Here is a 23,947-nt window from a genome sequence, read left to right as displayed (position 1 = left end):
CTTGCGACTAGTATACTACCTGTTAGGGCTGAACTGCGACTTTATTAGTCCAGGTATGCGACTACTCGAACTACTCCATCTTAATCTCCAAAACAACAAAGTGAAGAAAATATTTCGTTCCTAAAATGGCAATTTCTGCTTTTTGAATACATTAACTTGAAATATTTGACCCTAAACAACACGCGGAAACAATTTTTTCGACTGCGAATAAATTATTCTCATTTTACTAAAAAAATTCAAGACATTTTTTAAAACTTCTTTAATTTTAAGGCCCATTAGTATTTTTCAAAGTAGAAACAATACATTTATCAATAAAGTTGTTTGCGTTTAACTTTTTTGCCTTGGGTAACGAGTTACAGAGTCGGTTAAAGTTTTCGATAATTATGATCTTCAAACATCCTCCACACTTAAATACTTTTGTTTTGTTTTCCTTTACTGCCATCTGGCATATGTCTCTAACGAAATCATAAAAATAATATTTTTACTATAATTATTCCAATTTAGGATAAAACGCTACAACAACAACAACAAACAACGCTTTATTGTGCAAAAAGCCAAAACAGCTTCATCGACAAAGCACTCACAAACAACAAAATCACAAAAAAATACAAACAACAAAAAATACACAATACAAATAATACAATTCAAAAAAATTTAAGTCTTTAAAATTACAAAAAGAATATACATGGACAATTTTAGAACAGTACGCAGTAAATAGATATAATTTTAAAGTTATAGAATATTAAATACTTGACCTTTGACCAGTGTGTGAGATGATCAAAATTTTAAAATTCAAAATTGTTCATAATCAAACATCAACAAAAAGTCGTTTACCGCGTATAGGGCTCTCTCCAGTAGGTATGATTTTAGAGCCTTGCGAAATGCGGGAAAGAATGAAAGCGATTTGATATGCAAAGGCAGATGATTGTACATTTTTTGGCATTGTACAGTATTGAACCCTTAACTAGTTCTGAGCTCGGGGTTGGCAGATAAAGATCGTGCTCTGCATTCCTAAGTGGATAGTTATGAGATGGCCTTTCGGGAATGGCAGATATGTGCTTGCGGATTAAGCAAACGGATTCAAAAATGAATAAAGAAGGAAGAGTCAGTATTTTCAAATTTTTAAAGAAATTCTGGCAGTGAGTTCTACTGTTCAGTCCCAATAAATATCGAACTGCTCTCTTTTGAAGTATGAAAACACGATCAAATTTTGTTGCGCAGCAAGTACCCCCCAGAATGGAAGGGCATAACGAAGATGTGACTCAAAAAGGGCATAATAGGCTATTCTAGAGGTTGAGAAGTTAAGTTCCTTAGAAACTGATCTTAGCGCAAAACAGGCAGCGCTTAGTTTCTTTGATAGAGCTTCAATGTGAGAGTCCCATTTTAACGAGTTGTCTACAAGAAGTCCTAAGAATTTCACAGAGTCCACGACGTCAATAGTAGTGTTATTAAGTACAAAAAGGTTGTATAGTACTTTTATATGACAAAACTTTAGTTTTTGATAGGTTGAGGCATAGGAGATTAGAATCGCACCAAGACTTAATGGTGCGTAAGTCATTGGATATAGTATCATATAGCGCCGCAACATCTGGGCCGCTCCAAGTGAAACTAGTATCGTCCGCAAAGAGGCAGATTTTACCGCTAATGTCCAGATTTGCAATGTCGTTGATAAACACCAGAAACAAAATAGGGCCAAGTACTGAACCCTGAGGGACACCACATTCTATAGGCTTACAAGAAGACATAGACGTATCAATCCTCACAAGCTGCCTTCTGTTGCCAAGATATGACTTAAGCCATTCGAGCGGCACTCCCCTGAAACCATAGTATTGCAATTTGTTAATTAAGATATTATGATTTACACAATCGAAAGCCTTAGAGAAATCACAGAAAATTGTTGCTGTAGAGTAATGGTTATTCAGGCTAGAGTATACATTATTAAAAAGGTCGAACATAGCATCATTTGTGCAACTGTTACTTAGAAATCCAAATTGATGGGTAGTAAGTATTTTATATTTAAGGAGAAAAGATAGAAACCTTTTTTTTAACCAATCTTTCAATGATCTTAGATAATGTGGGCAGGAGTGCAATTGGGCGATAATTCGAAGCTTCATCTTTATCACCTCCTTTATACAGAGGAATAATTATTGCTGTCTTAAGACAGTTTGGAAAAACTCCTTTTGGAATGACTCGTTAATTAAAGTAGTAAGATGGTTTAATGTGCATTCAGGAAGTTCAGAGAACATTTTGAGAGTAAGCCCATCAGTCCCAGATGAGGATTTGTTTTTAATACTATTAATTGTACTACGGAGCTCATCTAATACTACGGGCGTGAGGAAGAAACTGTGTAAATTCTCATTTGCTTTAGGGAGATATGAAAGTGAATCATGGGAAGGAGTTATGGTGTTCACTAAATTTTTAGCCACATTAACAAAGTAAGTGTTCAAATCTTCAGGTGAATTAAAGACTGTGCCAGACGAAGAAGTCTTATTCCTTAAGTCATTTACAATAGCCCAAGTCTCCTTAGCGACATTACCGGCTTTGGCTAGCCTCGCATTATAATAAATGTCCTTGGCAGCTTTCATAGTCTTACGATAAACCTTTCTATAAAGTTTCACGTAATTATGAAAGAAGACGCTGTCCGTGAATTTCTTAAGGTGAGATAATGAGCGCATGTTCTTTGCAGATATACGCAAGCCTGTAGTAGACCAGGGTATACCTTGTTTACTTTGATAGGCCTAAGAGGAAATGCCTTGTACGCCAGATTAGACAAGGTATCCATAAATCTAGAAAATTCGGAATCGACGTCAGCCGAGAGGACAACCCACTCTGTTGTTAGACATAGGTGGTGAAAATTTAGAAAATTTTCATCCGAAAAATACGTCCCAATTTGCGCGAGGTATTTTTGCATTTGGATTTCAGCAAAAACCTTGTCAATACTGCCTCATGATCAGAGAAACCCGAGTGAAGGACTCTACAGTCAACGAATTCCGGGGTCAAAAAGACGACACGACATAGTCTATAGTACTAGAGCCAGTTTTAGTTATTCTAGTTGGTGAGTCAACATGCATGAGTATACCAAAAGAATGAAAAATGGACTGGAGAGACTCCTTAGCTGCACACACACTGGAAAAGTCAATATTCAGATCGCCACACAAAATTAATTTACTTTTTATAGGTAGGCATTCAAGCAAGCTTAGCAATTTTTGACTGAAAATATGTACGTCAGCGTCAGGTGTTCTGTAAATACAAATAATAGAGGTCAAAAGCATTATGATAAACGACGGAAAATTCAAATTTTTTTTCGGATATCAGAGTGTCGAACTTAGTTACTGCCGAAAAGTCGTTGTTAGTAGACATTATCATAGTACCTCCATGAGATGAGTTACTTCTATTGAATCTAGTTAATGTAGTGTATTTTTTGACAAATACAGACAGGCTCATCCATATTTAACCAATGTTCAGTTATGGCAACAATTTCTGGAAAATTGAGCTCTTCTAATAAAAGATATAATTCATCCGTTTTATGTCTTAAGGACTGAATATTAATTAAAAAACACTAAGCTTGCTATCGTCTAGTTTTTCAGAGGGTGCTTGATCCTCTGTTCGCGTCATTTCACCTAAAAATTTGTAGTTTTACTTGGAGAGAATTACTTGGTATGACTTTCCCTAATTCTCTGAAGCTGCTGAAGTTTCTCCGTTGAAAAGAAGGACCTGAAGGCAGAAAGATCCGCATCCACTTCAGCTGAGTCAATACCATAACCGTTGTGGAAGCGATAATACAGCCTGCGCAGGGAATCCGCTACTTAGACGTCATATTATTATAGTTTTGTATTTCTGTGAATTAGGATTTTAAACAACGTTGCAGTTTGTACTAAATTAGGCTGCTAGCCAACGTCGGTATCCAACGTCGTTTCGACCCAAAAATTATTCTCCAAACTAGTGCAGACTAGGGCTGGCACGAGGTTGTCCCGACGTTGCGCCCCGACGTTTGGTCGCGTGACACAACGTTGTCCCCACGTCCAAATGCTGCTTGGGCTCAAGACAACTGGAAATGAACCAAAATGAGACAAAGTTGGGCGACGAAACGCAACCTTGGTCTGCTTCGAAGTGTTCTCCGCATACAGCATAGTGTAGATCATGTTTAAAATTTATGCAAAATTTCATAATTAAAGATAGTGCAGTACAAAAAATTTATTTATTTCATAATTTTAAATGTTAGTGCAAATATTAATATAGGATTAAACAAACTTCATTTTACAATTAAGTAATAGTGGTATTCTTCCGTATTTTTCGTGCACATAGAAATGCATGTAACATCGCTGCCAAGGCCAAGTTTAACATATTATATAAATGTTTTCTTGATTTTTATCAATGAAGCTATCAGAAGTTTTACATTCTTCTACCATAACGTTTATAAATTATTTTTTATATCTCATTCTTCTAAAACCAGCACAAATTAAAACAAATACGACAGTCATTTGCATAACTAAGAAGATACAAAATTTAAGAATTAATTATTAAAACTCCTATTTCTAATTTATCTCACGTGAAATTACATCGCTCGTGTTCATAGTTTACTGCTTTGGTAACTACACTGCAAATTTCGAAAAATAATCACAATGACAAAAAAAAATGACACTGACAGGTGTAGTTAATTGTTGACAGGCTAAATATGACATTAATGACATTGAATGTAAACCTGAAATAATAATACCCATAGACTGCCATAGATAAATGAAAGAAGTAAATTAAAAATTATTAAAATTTTTCAATCATTTTAAAAAAGGATGAAAAATATTTTTGTTTCTTTGTTAATATCTCTGAAACAAATTATCAAAACAAATTTAATAATATCGTAGGATAATGTAAAGTGATCAGAAAGGCAGCAAAAATTGCAGTAATATACGGAGTGTTTCATTTAAAATAAATCATACCGATCTCCACTTTTTTGAGCCACACTGTAGAAGTTAAAATATTTTGCTAAAATACATCCAAGTACATACTTCAGGTTTTCTCATAAACAAAATTTCGAAGTTTTCTGTTTCTTCATTTTTATCAAAGGAGCCATCAGCATCAGTTAATGGTGCCAGGGACGCCTACTGCGTGTGGGCTCGGGTGACCCAGCACCCATGAGAAGAAGACAGTGGGTGCAAATCAGAACTATATTAGGTATTTACTTTAGATGGTCTGCACTTACTTTGCTATAAACATGGTAATCGTAAATCATACAGGGTGTTCAAAATTCTACGCCAAACTTTCCAAAATATAAAATAATTTTTCTTTGTTTTTTGAAATGAAACACCCTGTATATTAGTTTTTCAATAGATGGAGAATTAAAAAATGAACATTTTTTGTACTTTGTACTAGGTGAACCTCTTTTTGCAACAGCTGTAGCATCTCCCCTCTCTTATTCCTCCGTAGTCGGAGTTGTATCATATTAAGGCGGGGCTTAGGCGAAATCTCCTGTCGCATTCGCATGAAGTCGTGGAGACCCGGTAGGCTTAGATGTTAAGGGGATATTCCGGATATTTCATAAGGAGATATATCACATTTCGTTAAGGGGATATTTCATATGATTCATTATACGTAGCATTTAAAACTTTTATATGAAAATTCAAAAAACGTTTAAAGCAAATTGGAAACATTTTTCGGGCTGGTCCGAGATTATTAAAAATGATATAACCGGTTGTATTTAGATTAGAACACGCCACAGAAATAAAAGAATCCGAAATAAGAAAGCGCGTTATTTTAATCGGTGCAAGACGATACAACAGATATTACAGAAAAGTCTCTGTGCTATTTAAATTCGATAGGTTAATAAAAGCGGCTAAGTCAAATATCTTTGCGAATTTTATTTTATGAAATATTTTTAAGACATTTTTCATGTTTGAAATGCATTAAAATTTATAGTAGAGATTCCATGAAAAATAAACGTTTATCGCCACTTGCCTTACTTTCAATCTAAAAAGATCTTTTCAAAGTTCTTCAACAATCTGATGATTTTACTGATATAAGAATAAATAACTTTTCTTTATTAAGAGACCGACTCGTCAATTTAATATATAAAACATAATTATTCTTTCTCTCAATACTACCAATTTTTAAGTTTGCGTAAATAAATAAAAATAATTATTATGTAAATTAGGGGGGGGGGGCAAATAGACGCAACTAAAATTTTGTCGCCTACCCAGTCACACGGGTCACGAGCCGCCACTGCCTTAATTTTGCTACTACCACCCAAAAATAGACTACTACCACCTTAATTTTGCTAGTACCACCCAAAAATAAACTACTACCACTTCAATTTTGCTACTACCACCCAAAAATAAACTACTACCACTTTAATTTTGCTACTACCACCGAACAATAAACTACAACTACCTTAATTTTGCTACTACCACCCAAAAATAAACTATTACCACCTTAATTACCATTACTGTAGGTATAGTGTTTGGACTCGCATCACCGCAGTAACAATACAGTGATGTATATGGTTTGGTTCTTCAGTGAAATCTTCTAAGGTAGACAGGATTTTGCAATTTTCTCTTCATTTCTTTGTGTACTATATTACGCAGCTTTGTCGGGTATAAGAGCATTTTCTGATTTTATTTAAAAAAAATGTCAATTATTGTTGTTTAACAGTGTACCTGAGATTTTCACCGCATTTCAACACTTGTTTCTCGCACTCCCTGTACATCGGCAGCTCAACACGAAAAACCACTTTCAAAACTGAACTTAATAAAAAGGTTTGCAAGTTGAACAATAAGTCAATGGGGTCTAAACTAGTAGAAGGTAGAGTTATAAAATAGTTAATAAATATTTTGCTTTTTGAAAAAACAATCTCTTCTAAGTACTTAAAACTTAATCCTAGATTTGCAATGCAAACCATAAAAGAATTTTTAGAATCGCAGTGTTTAATTTATTTAATTTTGTTTGTTTTCTTACTCCTGATATTTTTGTATTTTATTTTTATGTTGCTTATGGTAGTGGTAGTGGTAGTAGCAAAACTATAGTGGTAGTAGTTTATTTTTGGGTGGTAATAGCATATTTAAAGTGTTAGTAGTGTATTTTTGGGTAGTAGTAGCAAAGTTAAGGTGGTAGTAGTTTTATTTTTGGGTGATAGTAGCAAAATTAAAGTGGTAGTAGCCTATTTTTGAGTGGTAGTAGCAAAATTAAGGTGGTAGTAGTTTATTTTTGGGTGGTAGTAGCAAAATTAAGGTGGTGGTAGTAGCAAAATTAAGGTGGTGGTAGTTTATTTTTGGGTATTAATAGCAAAGTTAAGGTGGTAGTAGTCAATTTTTGGGTGGTAGTAGCAAAATTAAGGTGGTAGTAATTTATTTTTGGGTGGTAGTAGCAAAGTTAAGGTGGTAGTAGTTTATTTTTGTTTATATTTTAAAACTGATGTACAATCAACGTTACATCTTAAATTCTAATCTCAAAAAGAAATTTTAAATTTGGTCAGTGAAATAGGCACCCCCGCTACTGGTGGAAGACTCACCAGGCATAGGCACTAGGGTGGGACAAAAAAATTGACTATTTAAAAATTTTGAAATAGCCTGAGATTTCGCCTAAGCCCCGCCTTAATATGATACAACTCCGACCATGGAGGAATAAGAGAGGGGACATGCTACAGCTGTTGCAAAAAGAGGTTCACCTAGCCGCCCGCCATCTTAGATTGTGGTACTTTTTGTAATTTGTGCATTTTTCTCGAAATTTAATGTTTTTCATCGATAATTTGAGTGTTTTCTATTACAAAAACATTTAAAACCATGGTGTTGTGTGCTGTACGCAGTTGTAGGAGCAGGAAAGGTATCGACTCGAAGAAACTCACCCGCGTAATATTTCACAGGTTAGAAAAACAGTGTGCAGGTCCGTAATGACCGAATTAACGAAAGAACATTAATTAGTATTTTATGCCTATTTTAAGTTTGATGTAGTAATGCCAAGTAATTTGTTCATTGCGATACACACGATTAATATTACACAATGATTTTACAAGGCAAATTTTCATCATTGTTTGTTTTATTATTTGAGTTTATAATCAGAAATTTTTGTCAAAGGTACACACAGCCCCGCCAAACAACAGTGAGACTGTTTTATCTACAAATACGTGGCGGCCCTTGACTCCGCTTTCTTATTCCTCCGTGACTCCGACTTACGCGTCGCGTCACTACCGCACGATGAGTTAGACAGAGACAGAAGACTGCCGTACGTCGTGCATCGACTCTGATAGTAGGCGATGTAGAAATCGCCGAACAAAGGCACTACAAAATTATTTTGTTTACTAACGCAGCGGCACAGTCAGCGGTCAGCGTACGCCAGCGGTAGTGAATATGTTAATAGCGTTAATACACAAGACTACAAATATTAAAATAATATTGATTATTAAAACACACTTCCGTGTATTAACAGTATTTTTATGTATTGGCAACATTAATAGTAAATAATGTAATGTAATAAATCGCTTAAATTCTGCCAAAATCTTAGGGTAGGCGCCGCCTACCTTGCCTACCCTGACGAGCCGCCACTGAATTAAGGTTGTAGTTGTACGTATTTAGATAGTAGTAACGTATATAAGTCAGTAAAAGTAGGTATTAGGGCACTTTGGACAGACAGACCGTGACGTCATCATCCGTGACATCATCAATGACGTCATCGTTCGTGACGTCATCAGTGACGTATAATAATGACGTCATCATCTGTCAAACCTGTTATCTGTCAAATACGTCATCTGTCAAACCTGTCATTTGTCAAATACGTCATTTGTCAACTGTCATCTGTCAACTGTCATTTGTCAACTGTCATCTGTCAAATACGTCATTTGTCAATACTTTTTTGCCCCAGGGTATTTTTTTAGGGGGCCTGTGCCAAAAAAGCCTAAACAATGGGCCTGCGCAATGTTGGGGGGGGGCTTGTGCCAAAAAAAGCCTAAACAATGGGCCTGCACCGGCCTAACCAATTCTTTTAAATATTTTGTTTTTTTTTTTTTTTTTTTTATTTTTTTTTGGGGGTGGGGGGGCTTGTGCCAAAAAGCCTAAACAATGGGCCTGCACCGGCCTAACCAATTCTTTTTAAATATTTTTTCCTTTTTATTTTTTGGGGGCTTGTGCCAAAAAGCCTAAACAATGGGCCTGCGCAATGCGGCCTAATCAATTCACAAAAAATATACATAAATAATGAAGCCCCCCAAACATATTATTATTTGCTCACCCCGTATATGGAATACACTCTTACGTAAAGCGCTCGCCCAGCCTGATAATTAATTCTTTAGATTCCATATTTCAAAGTGCGTGAGAAACAACTTAATAACATAATTTTCTGTCCAGGTTATTCAAGATCATATATTATAAGTATTTTAAGAAAACAACAACATATTTTGTAATACGCATTTATTTAACATATGTTTTATAATTATTATTTTTATATTAAACTTTTTTTTTTTTGAAGAAAAAATATTGTTAGTTATTTTTTAAAATAATTATTTTTATATTTTTAGTAATACCTTAATTTCTTGTTTTATATTGACCAGCCAATTTTTCCTTTCATTTCTTGAAAGGAACGGCGGCGGTGGATCTTAATGGCTCTAATTGATTGGTTCTCAATGCCTCGTTGAAGTCGCTATTATAATTTTCTTCTCTCTTTTTGTACTTCAACATATGATTTAAAATGCGCGACCTGGTGGCTTTGGTTGTATGGACAAAGTGCATATTCCCCAAATATAATTGGTCACGGCATTGAGGAAGGAAGGATGAGGAAGGATGAGGAAGGACTATTATTGTCTTCATCTATCAAAAAATAAAAAAAAATAGTTAAAAAAAAAAAAAAAATGTTAAATAAAATTTAATAATGTATACTAACATTTATAGTATTAGTTAAATGAATCATAGTGGGGTTTAAAGTAATTAAAATTATTGAAGACATAATTATTATTAATTTAATATTTTAGTTTTATGATTCATTCCCATGCAAATGTGTCGGTATAAATATAATTAATTATTCTTTTATCGTCATAAGGACTCAAGACAATTTTTCTGTGTAACTTACTATAGACATGATGTTTCTCGGATTTTTATTAAATTTTGACTTGTTTTCAAAATAGTCTTATTAAATAAACATTGAAAATAATCATCAAAACCAAAAATAAAAAATATTTATTAAAAGCAAAAGTAAAAGAATATTTATTAAAGCAGACTATAGATATTGTTTAGGTAGAAAAGTAGTTTTTTAAGAAATAAAATATTAAATTGTTTTCAGTGAATGTTTGTTTATTTTTTTCATATAATTTGAAAATATTACCTACATTAAAATAATTTTTTTTATGAAGATCCAAAACCCTTTGTGCCTCGCACAGTTTCTATTGACATATCGGTACATTCAATCAGCGAGGGATACTCAATTTTATGGCAAATCATCTGTGCTATTCGGTCCCCACGCTTAATTTCAAACTTTTTATTACTAATATTAAATAACAAATTTAACCTTCGCCCCGATAGTCTTCATCAATAACACCAGCTGGAATAAAGAGAAAACAAAAAAAAAATAAATAATGAATATTTTATTAGTGGCAAATTTTACCAGTAGGTATTAGGGCACTTTGGACAGACAGACCGTGACGTCATCATCCGTGACATCATCAATGACGTCATCGTTCGTGACGTCATCAGTGACGTATAATAATGACGTCATCATCTGTCAAACCTGTCATCTGTCAAATACGTCATCTGTCAAACCTGTCATTTGTCAAATACGTCATTTGTCAACTGTCATCTGTCAACTGTCATTTGTCAACTGCCATCTGTCAAATACGTCATTTGTCAATACTTTTTTGCCCCAGGGTATTTTTTTAGGGGGCCTGTGCCAAAAAAAGCCTAAACAATGGGCCTGCGCAATGTTGGGGGGGGGCTGTGCCAAAAAAGTCTAAACAATGGGCCTGCACCGGCCTAACCAATTCTTTTAAATATTTTGTCCTTTTTGCCCCAGGGTATTTTTTTTTGGGGTGGGGGGCATTGTGCCAAAAAGCCTAAACAATGGGCCTGCACCGGCCTAACCAATTCTTTGCATATTTTGTCCTATTTTGCCCCAGAATTTTTGGGGGGGCTTGTGCCAAAAAAAGCCTAAACAATGGGCCTGCGCAATGCAGCCTAATCAATTCCACCAAAAAAATATACATAAATAATAAAAAGCCCCAAACATATTATTATTTGCTCACCCCGTATATGGAATACACTCTTACGTAAAGCGCTCGCCCAGCCTGATAATTAATTCTTTAGATTCTATATTTCAAGTGCGTGAGAAACAACTTAATAACATAATTTTCTGTCCAGGTTATTCAAGATCATATATTATAAGTATTTTTAAGAAAACAACAACATATTTTTGTAATACGCATTTATTTAACATATGTTTATAATTATTATTTTATATTAAACACCGATCTGAAAGAAAAAATATTGTTAGTTATTTTTAAAATAATTATTTTTATATTTTTAATAATACCTTAATTTCTTGTTTTATATTGACCAGCCAATTTTTCCTTTCATTTCTTAAAAGGAACGGCGGCGGTGGATCTTAATGGCTCTAATTGATTGGTCCTCAATGCCTCGTTGAAGTCGCTATTATAATTTTCTTCTCTCTTTTTGTACTTCAACATATGATTTAAAATGCGCGACCTGGTGGCTTTGGTTGTATGGACAAAGTGCATATTCCCCAAATATAATTGGTCACGGCATTGTGGAAGGAAGGATGAGGAAGGACTATTATTGTCTTCATCTATCAAAAAATAAAAAAAAATAGTTGCATTAGGAAAATGTTAAATAAAAATTTAATAATGTATACTAACATTTATAGTATTAGTTAAATGAATCATAGTGGGGTTTAAGGTAATTAGAATTATTGAAGATTATATAATTATTATTAATTTAATATTTCAGTTTTTATGATTCATGCAAATGTGTCAAATATAATATAATTAATTATTCTTTTATCGTCATAAGGACTCAAGACAATTTTTTCTGTGTAACACTATAGACATGATGTTTCTCGGATTTTATTAAATTTTGACTTGTTTTCAAAATAGTCTTATTAAATAAACATTGAAAATAATCATCAAAACAAAAATAAAAAATATTTATTAAAAAGCAAAAGTAAGAATATTTATTTAAAACAGACTATAGATATTGTTTAGGTAGAAAAGTAGTTTTTAAAAATAAAATATTAAATTGTTTCAAGTGAATGTTTGTTTATTTTTCATATGAGCAATATTACCTACATTAAAAACATTTTTTTTATGAAGATCCAAAACCCTTTGTGCCTCGAACAGTTTCTATTGACATATCGGTACATTCAATCAGCGAGGGATACTCAATTTTATGGCAAATCATCTGTGCTATTCGGTCCCCCCGTTTAATTTCAAACTTTTTATTACTAATATTAAATAACAAAATTTTAACTTCGCCCCGATAGTCTTCATCAATAACACCAGCTGGAATAAAGAGAAAACAAAAAAAAATAAATAATAGATATTTATTGGTGGCAAAATTTACCTCCACAAAAAATGGAATAGTTCAAAGCCAAACTTGACCGAGCTTCAATCTTCAAAAAAGATCCTCCAGGAATTTCCACTTGCAGTCCCGTATTTATTAATTATTTTGATTGTGGGTGGCGATTGTACAATCGACAGGACGGAACAAATCCAATCCTGCTGATAATGGGGTTGCTCTGACAGGAACGAACGCGTCCGATGACACCTTTTTAAACTTTAAAACAGACATCGCGTTAACTCTAACGACTACGACGACGACGACGACAACAACAACCTATTATCACGATTAATACAAGTAAGTGACTAGATCGTACCTACTACCAGTCGCTCGCTCGATTAGAGAGGCAAGTTGCATAAGATGTGCCCAGCCTAACAAAGCCAATTACTTATGCAAATAAACTTAACGGTAGCCCTTTCACTTTTTAATTATCATACGAGACGCAGAAATTAAATGAATGCTGGGCGGGCGCGTTGCGTTAAAGTCTTAAGTTTTTTATTGCGCTAAAGAAATTAATATACGGGGTGTTGCATTTAAAAATAGAGATAAAACACTACAAATATTTCGTTATTGGCGACGACATAAAAAATACCCTGTAGCATAGGATAATGTAAGAATTTTTCCTTCTTGGATTTATTCTGTTACCTTTAGTGCTAGGAAAATATGAAAAGTATTAATAAAGTTAAATATACAATCTAGTTTTTAACCACTTTTCAGATATCATGCTTTAAACAAAATTTTAGTAAATAAGAAATACAATGGCAACACCGCATAGTGCATCAAATAAAAAAATAGTGCTCTATATGCAGAATCCAATTATCTCACAAGAAAAATATAGAGATTGCAATTTAAAATAAAAAAAAAAAAAAAAAAAAAAAAAAAAAAAATCGATTAAAATACTATTAACAAAAGGTTTAATAATAATAACAATTACACTAGTTAAATTGTTCTATAAAATCTTTATTTGTTTTTTATCTAATTTGCAGACATTTAACATTTTTAAGGAATACTTTTATCATTTTCTAATAGTGCAGCGCATGCTCATAATATACTTCCTGTACAGTTGGGGAAACGCCCAAGGGGAAAGCCGAAAACTGCCTATGTGTTCATAAAAATGTCTAAGAAAATCTTGTCTAATGGGTAGGCAACCCTAATAATCGTATTTCGAAGAAATATGAATTCTCCATTGAATAACTGAATCAGTGCCTTCTATTAAAAGATCAGCCTACGGGCGAGATTTATGACGTCACGCTAGTTAGATATAACGGATTAATAAATATGTTGTAGAATACATGGAAAACATAATTATTCCTCAGATTTTTGGTTTGTATTTTAAAAATGATATATCTTAAATGAAATATACATAATATACAGTTAATAACTACAACATATATACCTATTTATAGTAATAAATACTTTTGGCAAATAAACTATGAACCATACAAATGCAGCTAAATTTTTTACAATGTACAAATAATGTATAGGTACATAAGATAATGGGTAAAATGTAAATATATTTTTAAATTTTGGGGTTTGAAAATCGATCTAATTTAACAAAAAACATTTAATATCTATAGTGATGTATTAGTATTTGCATTCACAAAATTATATGTATATTTTGCAAATATCAATGTTCGAAATTATATTTACAAATAATACAATATTATCTAAAAAAGGCGTCAGCGATGGTTATGAAATGAAGATCGCTGGCATTTTATATGTTAAATTATTCTAAAATTTTCGATTTTCTTGGGATTTTTTAGGTTCGGGAAAAACGCTGATTAAGTTTTCATTTTGGGTTTTCATTATTTTATTTGGTTTAAAAAAACGTTTCGGCTAACTATAGCCTTCACAGTGTTGTGTCATATGAGTAAAATAGTGTCGAATATATTCAAAAATTACATATACAATATAATTCACACCTCATAATGTTTACTGCAATTAATAAACTAATATAAACTTATCAAAAGATGACCACATATTTTTAAAATTATTATTCTTAACACTAGAACTATCTACATTGACTAGGGAGTACGCAGTAAACATTTTGTGCGTGGTGTGAATATTTTATATGCAATTTTTTGGGTTATATTCGACACTATTTTTTCATATGACACAACACTGATAGAGGCTATAATGTTAGCCAAAAAGTTTTTTTTAAATAAATAAGCAAATAAATAAAAAAAAAAAAAAAAAAAAGAAAATAAAAATTTAGAATATTTAGAATCAGGGTTCAAGAATATCAATTTTTCCAAGATTGTAAAATTCTAGTTAATTATTTTATGTGTACAGTTATTTAGGGAATGTCATCGATGTTCATTTCCAAGCCAACTAGACAACCGATTTTTTTCGATGATACGGTGTAATTCTTACGTAAAATGTAATAACATTAGACCAATTAAAACAAAAATATGAATTTCTTAGTATTTTAAGTAACACCTTTATTCTTAAAACTTAATTTTGTATTATGCAAATATACCAATTTATTGTTATTTTATTCATATTGTATTCAGCCATCACTTAAATATTTGATATTAATTTGGTATTATAAATAATCAATACTATTCATTAAAATTACGAACAATATATGTTATGCTTAACATACACTATATATTATCAAACAAAAAACTTAAATTTTTTTTTTTTTTTTTTTTTTTTTTTTTTTTCTTTTTTAAAAATTTGAACTCGAAATAATAATCTTTTTCATGATTTCTAATACACATATTCTTTATTTTTTTCCCTAGATCATAATACCTACTTACGTGTTTGAATCTATCGAAGCTGAACCAGCAACACTTGGAGTGGAGATTCCACAATATGAATAAAATAAACATAATTGTCCAGTTTTCATTAATACCATCATGGGAGAATATAATTTTAAAAATTTATTAAAGATATTTTCAATAAAATTCTCTTGATTTATAACTCATACCCACTTTTCTTGCTCTTTCGGACACTTTAGGCTGCTAAGTATAATAACTATCATAAAACTCATCGCTTTCCACCAGGAACACAAAAAAGATGAGGCATAGCACCAAAAACACACTCCACTTAAGCTTTATTGATGGATTGTTAGAGTCTTAAAACACACACAAAAATAACGATAAGTAAAAAATGTATGGGCACTTTTAGGTTAAATCACTTGCACAACGTGTAATTTTTAAAATTTCTATTTTTATGCGAAACCGAGAATGACCATATATCTGATAGTAGTTTATGTCACTTCAACACCAAAATAATTAGTTTTTGCACTACATTAATAAAATAATACCAAAAATCAAAGAGTTAAAACCAAAAATCAACTGACAAAATATGAAACGGAATCTAACCCAATATCTAAGTATGTACAGCTGATGAAGTAAACAAAAGTCCGCCCGTAGGCTGATCTTTTAATAGAAGGCACTGACTGAATAAAATGCTGGGTGTTCTATTTAAAATAAAAGAATAACTTACTATTAAAAGTGCATAATGTTCAATATTAATTTTGGATTTTTTTTTTTTTTTTTTTTTTTTTTTTTAATTTTTAATTTGTATTAACATAGAGAAAATGGATATTTTAACTAAATATGAGGCTATACAGGGTAAATTACCATTTAGGTGGTTTTAATTGAGTTTATTTACAGACAATGTTAAATATGAAGAAAATGGCACAATTTGTAGACCCTATTATTATTATTGAAGGGGAAGAGGGCAGCTACGAAGGCGGCGGCGGCAGCAACAGTCAAGAATCGCAAAGATTTTTTTAAAATAACTGTTTTCTCTCTCTCTCTCTCTTTTTGAAGGCAATGTATAATAAAACTGAATTAAATATACCGATTTAAAATTATAATTGCATTTTATTTAAATATGGGTAAGGGTGTGAGAAACTGGATATACCTATCGGAAAATATCCCTCTTAGACACAGAATAAAATTATTTTATATGAAAATCTAGGTAAGTGATGTTCAGTTTTAATCAACTTTATTAATTTAAAACGATTACAATCAAAAACAAAAAAATGTCTCAGGAAATAAATGTCAATAATTAAAAATATTTCTCTTGTAAACACAAAATCAGGGGCATACTGTATATAGTATATATTTTTTACCTGTCCTAAAACTGGTCCTTTCCAATTTGTAGTACTTTTCCAATGCTCACAAAAATAACTCACCTGTCACAATTAAAGAGAGATAGTACATGGAAGGTTGTTAAAGAGGTTGAACTTGGTACTGTCCACATGAAGGCTACAGTTACACAAAAATATGTATATTTTTTCAATATACTCCTAGTATATCAATCACTATTAATTATTATAATTATGTGAATATTCGATTTTGTTTACAGAATTTTTGGTGATATAAATATGTAAGAAATTATAATATAAAATTTTACTACAGATTTTACTACAAAAATATTATCAATATTATTAATTTAATGTGCGATATATTGATTGATTTTCGGATTCTGAAAAAAATAAAGGTGTGTTTCATTAAAGAAGCATATGTGACTAAAATATCAGGTTTTAAACATATTTAACATTGTCTGTAAATAAACCTCAATTAAAAATACCTAAATGGTAATTTACCCTGTATAGCCTCATATTTAGTTAAAATATCCATTTTCTCTATGTTAATACAAATTAAAATTTTACCCGGATTCTGCATATAGAGCACTATTTTTTATTTGATGCACTATGCGGTGTTGCCATTGTATTTCTTATTTACTAAAATTTTGTTTAAAAGCATGATATCTGAAAAGTGGTTAAAAACTAGATTGTATATTTAACTTTATTAATACTTTTCTATATTTTCCTAGCACTAAAGGTAACAGAATAAATCCAAGAAGGAAAATTTACATTATCCTATACAGGGTATTTTTTATGTCGTCGCCAATAACGAAATATTTGTAGTGTTTTATCTCTATTTTTTAAATGCAACACCCCGTATATTATTTTCTTTTAGCGCAATTAAAAAAACTTAAGACTTTAACGCAACGCGCCCGCCCAGCATTCATTTAATTTCTGCGTCTCGTATGATAATTAAAAAGTGAAAGGGCTACCGTTAAGTTTATTTGCATAAGTAATTGGCTTTGTTAGGCTGGGCACATCTTATGCAACTTGCCTCTCTAATCGAGCGAGCGACTGGTAGTAGGTACGATCTAGTCACTTACTTGTATTAATCGTGATAATAGGTTGTTGTTGTCGTCGTCGTCGTCGTAGTCGTTAGAGTTAACGCGATGTCTGTTTAAAAAGAAAGTTTAAAAAGGTGTCATCGGACGCGTTCGTTCCTGTCAGAGCAACCCCATTATCAGCAGGATTGGATTTGTTCAGTCCTGTCGATTGTACAATCGCCACCCACAATCAAAATTATTAATAAATACGGGACTGCAAGTGGAAATTCCTGGAGGATCTTTTTTGAAGATTGAAGCTCGGTCAAGTTTGGCTTTGAACTATTCCATTTTTTGTGGAGGTAAATTTTGCCACTAATAAAATATTCATTATTTATTTTTTTTTGTTTTCTCTTTATTCCAGCTGGTGTTATTGATGAAGACTATCGGGGCGAGATATAAATTTGCATTATTTAATATTAGTAATAAAAAGTTTGAAATTAAACGGGGGGACCGAATAGCACATATGATTTGCCATAAAATTGAGTATCCCTCGCTGATTGAATGTACCGATATGTCAATAGAAACTGTTCGAGGCACAAAGGGTTTTGGATCTTCATAAAAAAATGTTTTTAATGTAGGTAATATTTTCAAATTATATGAAAAAAATAAACAAACATTTTTTTTTTTTTTTTAATATTTTATTTCTTAAAAAACTACTTTTCTACCTAAACAATATCTATAGTCTGCTTTAATAAATATTCTTTACTTTTGCTTTTAATAAATATTTTTTTATTTTTGGTTTTGGTGAACATTTTCAATGTTTATTTAATAAGACTATTTAGCTCAAATTTAATAAAATCCGAGAAACATCATATCTATAGTGTTACACAGAAAAAAATTGTCTTGAGTCCTTATGACGATAAAAGAATAATTAATTATATTTATACCGACACATTTGCATGGAATAGATCAAAACTGAAATATTAAATTAATAATAATTTATATAATCTTCAATAATTTTAATTACCTTAAACCCCACTATGATTCATATAACTAATACTATAAATGTTAAATATACATTATTAAATTTTTTTATTTTAACTAAAAAAAAACTTTTTTTATTTTTTGATAGTAATAAATAATAGTCCTTCCTCATCCTTCCTCATCCTTCCTTCCTCAATGCCGTGACCAATTATATTTGGGGAATATGCACTTTGTCCATACAACCAAAGCCACCAGGTGTTGAAGTCGCGCATTTTAAATCATATGTTGAAGTACAAAAAGACAGAAGAAAATTATAATAGCGACTTCAACGAGGCGTTGAGGACCAATCAATTAGAGCCATTAAGATCCACCGCCGCCGTTCCTTTCAAGAAATGAAAGGAAAAATTGGCTGGTCAATATAAAACAAGAAATTAAGGTATTACTAAAAATATAAAAATAATTATTTTAAAAAATAACTAAAAATATTTTTTCTTTCAGATCGGTGTTTAATATAAAATAATAATTATAAAAACATATGTTAAATAAATGCGCATTACAAAAATATGTTGTTGTTTTCTTAAAAATACTTATAATATATGATCTTGAATAACCTGGACAGAAAATTATGTTATTAAGTTGTTTCTCACGCACTTGAAATATAGAATCTAAAGAATTAATTATCAGGCTGGGCGAGCGCTTTACGTAAGAGTGTATTCCATATACGGGGTGAGCAAATAATAATATGTTTGGGGGGCTTTTTTATTATTTATGTATATTTTTTTGGTGGAATTGATTAGGCCGCATTGCGCAGGCCCGTTGTTTAGGCTTTTTTTGGCACAAGCCCCCCCCCAAAAAAAATACCCTGGGGCAAAAAAGGACAAAAATATTTAAAAAAGAATTGGTTAGGCCGGTGCAGGCCCATTGTTTAGACTTTTTTGGCACAGCCCCCCCCCAACATTGCGCAGGCCCATTGTTTAGGCTTTTTTGGCACAGGCCCCCTAAAAAAAATACCCTGGGGCAAAAAAGTATTGACAAATGACGTATTTGACAGATGGCAGTTGACAAATGACAGTTGACAGATGACAGTTGACAAATGACGTATTTGACAAATGACAGGTTTGACAGATGACGTATTTGACAGATGACAGGTTTGACAGATGATGACGTCATTATTATACGTCACTGATGACGTCACGAACGATGACGTCATTGGTGATGTCACGGATGATGACGTCACGGTCTGTCTGTCCAAAGTGCCCTAATACCTACTAGTAAAATAGATTTTCTCACCAGTAGCTGTTTCAGTAATTTTTAGCCTCTTCCGCTTTGTATCTCTACAAAAGCAGTCGGCAATCGGAGGCCCGAGAGCGTGTTTCCATTTGTTATGGCCCGCAAAGTTTACCATTGAAACAAAGAAAAAGATCAAAATAGTAATAATGATACGATTTGCCGCGTGACTGTGGAAGTAGCTGGAATACATTGTGGATGGCAAAATATTGAAATTAAATGCACAACTGCAATCTATAATGGTACGTATACATTGGTGCGCTGCGCCGCGAACGAGCAGCGCGCGCCGAGCGTTGTCTGCGCGTTGTCCGCGCGTTACTTTTATTGTTTTAACGAACATCCCGCGATCCATAGAAATCCCGCGAACATTCATCTAGTCGTTAATCGTGTCTCTATCGTCCGAGAAGAACTACGCAATTTTAATCATGAGTAGTGCGACTCTTTAAACACTCCATTAATAAACAATATTCAAAGAAAAACACAAAAAAGGGAATTTATTCAGAGAAAATACACATAGTCACTGATAAATGCGCGCGGAATGCGCGCGGTGTCTTCACCGGCCGTCCCAATGGGCTCTTTCACAAAAAATAAAATACCCAATTCAAGGACAAAATCTGAAATAGAAGACTATTTTCAGTATATTTATCCAAAAAAAATAGTTCCATGACATGGAATAATTTTTTTATAGGCCCTCAAAATTGCTTTAATTTGAAATAATTTTAAAGCGCTAATTGATGACGTATGAAAAATATGCCCAATCATATTGCAGAACCGTGCTCGTGCACCAGCCAACAACTGCAACATTGCGATTTGATTTGACCAGCACCACCTCAACTCAAGGCCAATCAACATGATATGGACAAGGCTAATATGGCGGCGAAAGCAGCGCATTATTAAATTGTTTACAGTTCGTCTGCTGGATCTGTGTCTATGAAAGGAATGCGGGCAAAAATATTTAAATAAACAGCAATATATTTTATACGTCGACTTGACGAGTACATCACCGCAAATCGCTCCACCCACTCATTTTATTGGCTACTTGCAAATTTGTCGAATTTTTATTGATGGGACGCGTCGTCTAATTTTTTACGAAAAACATCGAGAGAATATCGTTTCCCCTCTCACGGATAACCCCGTAGCCATAGAACGGACAGACGTACTGTACCTTTAAACTGAAAAGCCGGTAGTGGTTTCTCGTTCCGATTGCATACCAGAAATAATTAATTATCTCTAGTTTGTTGTGCTTCTGCAACACGTTTGTTTAGTTCTTCTTAGTGTTCAGTGCATGGTGTGATCAGAAAATTGTGATAAAATAACAGTGTAATAAAAATCCAAACCAGACATTCCACATAGGGAACTTCAAACTTTTGTGCTTGTCGTACTCCTCTATTATTAATTATTTTAAGGTAAGAACTAGAAGTATTTATCAAGATATTACACCTAAATGAGTAAAAAGCCTTCACCGCCAGTCTGCATGGTACTTTATAATGGTTACTTACAATAATCAAAAGATAGGTATATATAATAAAGGGTAGGTATTAACATTTTATTGTTGCATACCTTTTATATGCTCTATTCCAAATTGTCACGAGAATTATAGAGGGGGTCCCAAGGTTTCTGCTTTTATATTCCCCAAAAATGACAAGCTTTGTAAAAAATGGTTGACAGCTATTAAAAGAGATAATTTCACTCCTACTAGTAGTTCTCGGGTAAGAAGTGCATTAAATATGCCTCAAAAAGGCAAAAGGCCAAAGCTTCTGTTACCCTAGTGAGGATTTAGTTATGGCTACTGCTTACACTTACCTCACAAGATATTGACAACATTCACATTTGAAAATATAAATGGCCTGGATGTAAGTCTTTTTTTAGGTCACAATTGCCCCTCACATACGTCAGAATTTATCATTAAATCCATCTTGTTCAGATTTTATTGAAGATATTTTAAGAACAATATTTTATTAAAGAACTATGCAAAAAAAAGGAATGACGTTATAAAAAGGTATTTATTTTTTTTTCTATAAAAAATCTAGTTTATTCTTTTTCGTTTATTTCTATTATTCCATATTGTTTGACCCAAGTCAGTGTAGTTTACACCAAGAGCATTTACCAAGGCTTTTACTAAGACAAGTAACTTCCTATACTGTCCATAATAGTATATATTTATCAAACGTGCAGTAAATTCTAAACTATGGTAGGTAAGTGTTTGCAATTGAATATTTAGTTTATATTGCTATTTTCTGTCATATATTTCTGGTTATTTCTTTTTCCGATGATTTTGAACACCCTATATATGCTACCTCAAGTTTGAATATTTACACTCTAGTACACTACCTACCTATTTTCTGAGAAAGCAGACCTTTTTATAAAAAGTAACTAACTGATGTTTTCATAAAAGTAATAATACAAAAAATGCCATACTTATGTTGAGAGCTTTATACTCCCTGTATATTAAAAAATTAATAAAATATTATGTAATTTAACCCGACATTTGTGTGAAAAATGTCTATTTGGAAATAAAACAGGTTTTAAAATACGCGCTAAATAAAGCACTTCTATCTCCGCCATATTGGAAAAGGTTGAATGGCCTTGTGTGGAGGTGGTGGTGGGTCAGCATGGTGGCCCGGCCGTGTTGCCGCTTTTCAACATGCCAGGTGTGACGTATTAAAAATAAAGTGGGGATTTTTATTCTGGGCTTTTTTATTTTTATTTATTTTCTTAAGAACGACTTTAAATTTTTCGAAAGTGAGATAGCAGAAAATTCTAAAATTAATTGCTTTATTCAATTATGCTAATTCCAAAATATAGTGAAAGAGCCCATTGAACAACGAACAAACAAAGCGGAGCGTCGAAAAACCGACTGGAGATGGTTCGCCGCTAGCTGTTTGCGCGCGGGGCGCGCGCAACTTGAAAACACGTACCGATAGAGGCGAATGGGTGCGCGCGTGCCGCGCGTTTGCGGCGCAGCGCGCCAATGTATACGTACCATCATCGTACCATAGACCTGGCTTTGTGTGGGACTCGGAATTGTTTCCTCGGGGCTACAGCTTCGCAGATCTTGAGGATGTTGCCGAGAAGAGCATAGCCGATGTCATCCATTTCCTCAATGTCAGCGAATGGTTATAAAGACTTAACAATGCAATTGAATTGAAAAATTGATTGGATTGTTAAGTCTTTATTTTGTTTTCGTCGATTAAAAGGCTGAAGGATTTTTATCTTTGACTATATATAACCCGGCTCTATACCCCTTATTGCATTTGATTTTCCGTTTTCAATGTTTTACCCAACGCCATTGTTAAGTTTGAAAGCTAATCAATTGTAATGATGAGTAGATTAAATATTGAAAAAAAGCAGAGACGGACTTAAAATTAGTTTAAATAAATTGTGTGCAAATGTCCGAAACAAAAAAAAGTATTAAGTGTGGCATATCATTGTACTCAGGACCATCTCAGGACACCGAGTTCTTTCAAAACTTGAAATAAAAAATGCAGGTCCGTATTTAAAAAAAATAAGTTGGCCTCTGTATCTCACAAATTATCAGCTAATTTCAAAATCTAAAAATACTATCAGATAGCCTTAATAAAGTGGCTATGAAAATGTGCAATTAGTTATTTTTTGATTTTCCAAAAATTAACGACAGGAAAAAATAAAATTTATTTTCAAAAAAAACCGTTTTTTCCATAAAACTCAGCAATCCTTGAAATATTTAAAACTTTTTTGATGGCATAAAGAATGGCATGCTCGTACCTCGAATTTGTAGCACCCTGTATATAAAAGTGCTTCGTTTATCCGCTAGAGGGCATCAAACTTTGAAAACATATATTTTTTCACATATTTTAAGAACCGTTAGTCCGATTTGAATGAGGTTTTGGATGTCTATGTCTATGTTTTGCTAATAACTGCTCTAACATTTGGATCTCACAAAATCAAAAGGGGCCATTTTACGAAAAGATAATCGGCCGTCTGTGGAGTTGGAAAATATTTATACTAAAATTTATGTAGGAGGAAGGGTGGTTTTCACCCTTCCCGAGCGGTGTAGCGGCGGCGGA

General features: G+C 32.8%; 1 long non-coding RNA gene across 1 annotated transcript; it reads right to left on the bottom strand.

Annotated features, from left to right (window-relative positions):
- Positions 1-4,184: 4,184 nt before the first annotated feature.
- On the bottom strand, positions 4,185-4,653 carry LOC115874958. The gene is made up of 2 exons (XR_004048939.1): positions 4,550-4,653; positions 4,185-4,489 (listed from the first exon to the last, which is right to left on the bottom strand). It is a non-coding gene; the product is annotated as an uncharacterized LOC115874958 (long non-coding RNA).
- Between the last annotated feature and the right edge of the window lie 19,294 nt (positions 4,654-23,947).

The sequence above is a fragment of the Sitophilus oryzae genome, unplaced genomic scaffold, assembly GCF_002938485.1.
Source record: "Sitophilus oryzae breed Bouriz unplaced genomic scaffold, Soryzae_2.0 scaffold_130_pilon_pilon, whole genome shotgun sequence".
NCBI lineage: Eukaryota > Metazoa > Arthropoda > Insecta > Coleoptera > Curculionidae > Sitophilus > Sitophilus oryzae.
The sequence above is the reverse complement of the archived record's forward strand: the minus strand, read 5'-3'. Positions and strand labels throughout refer to the sequence as shown.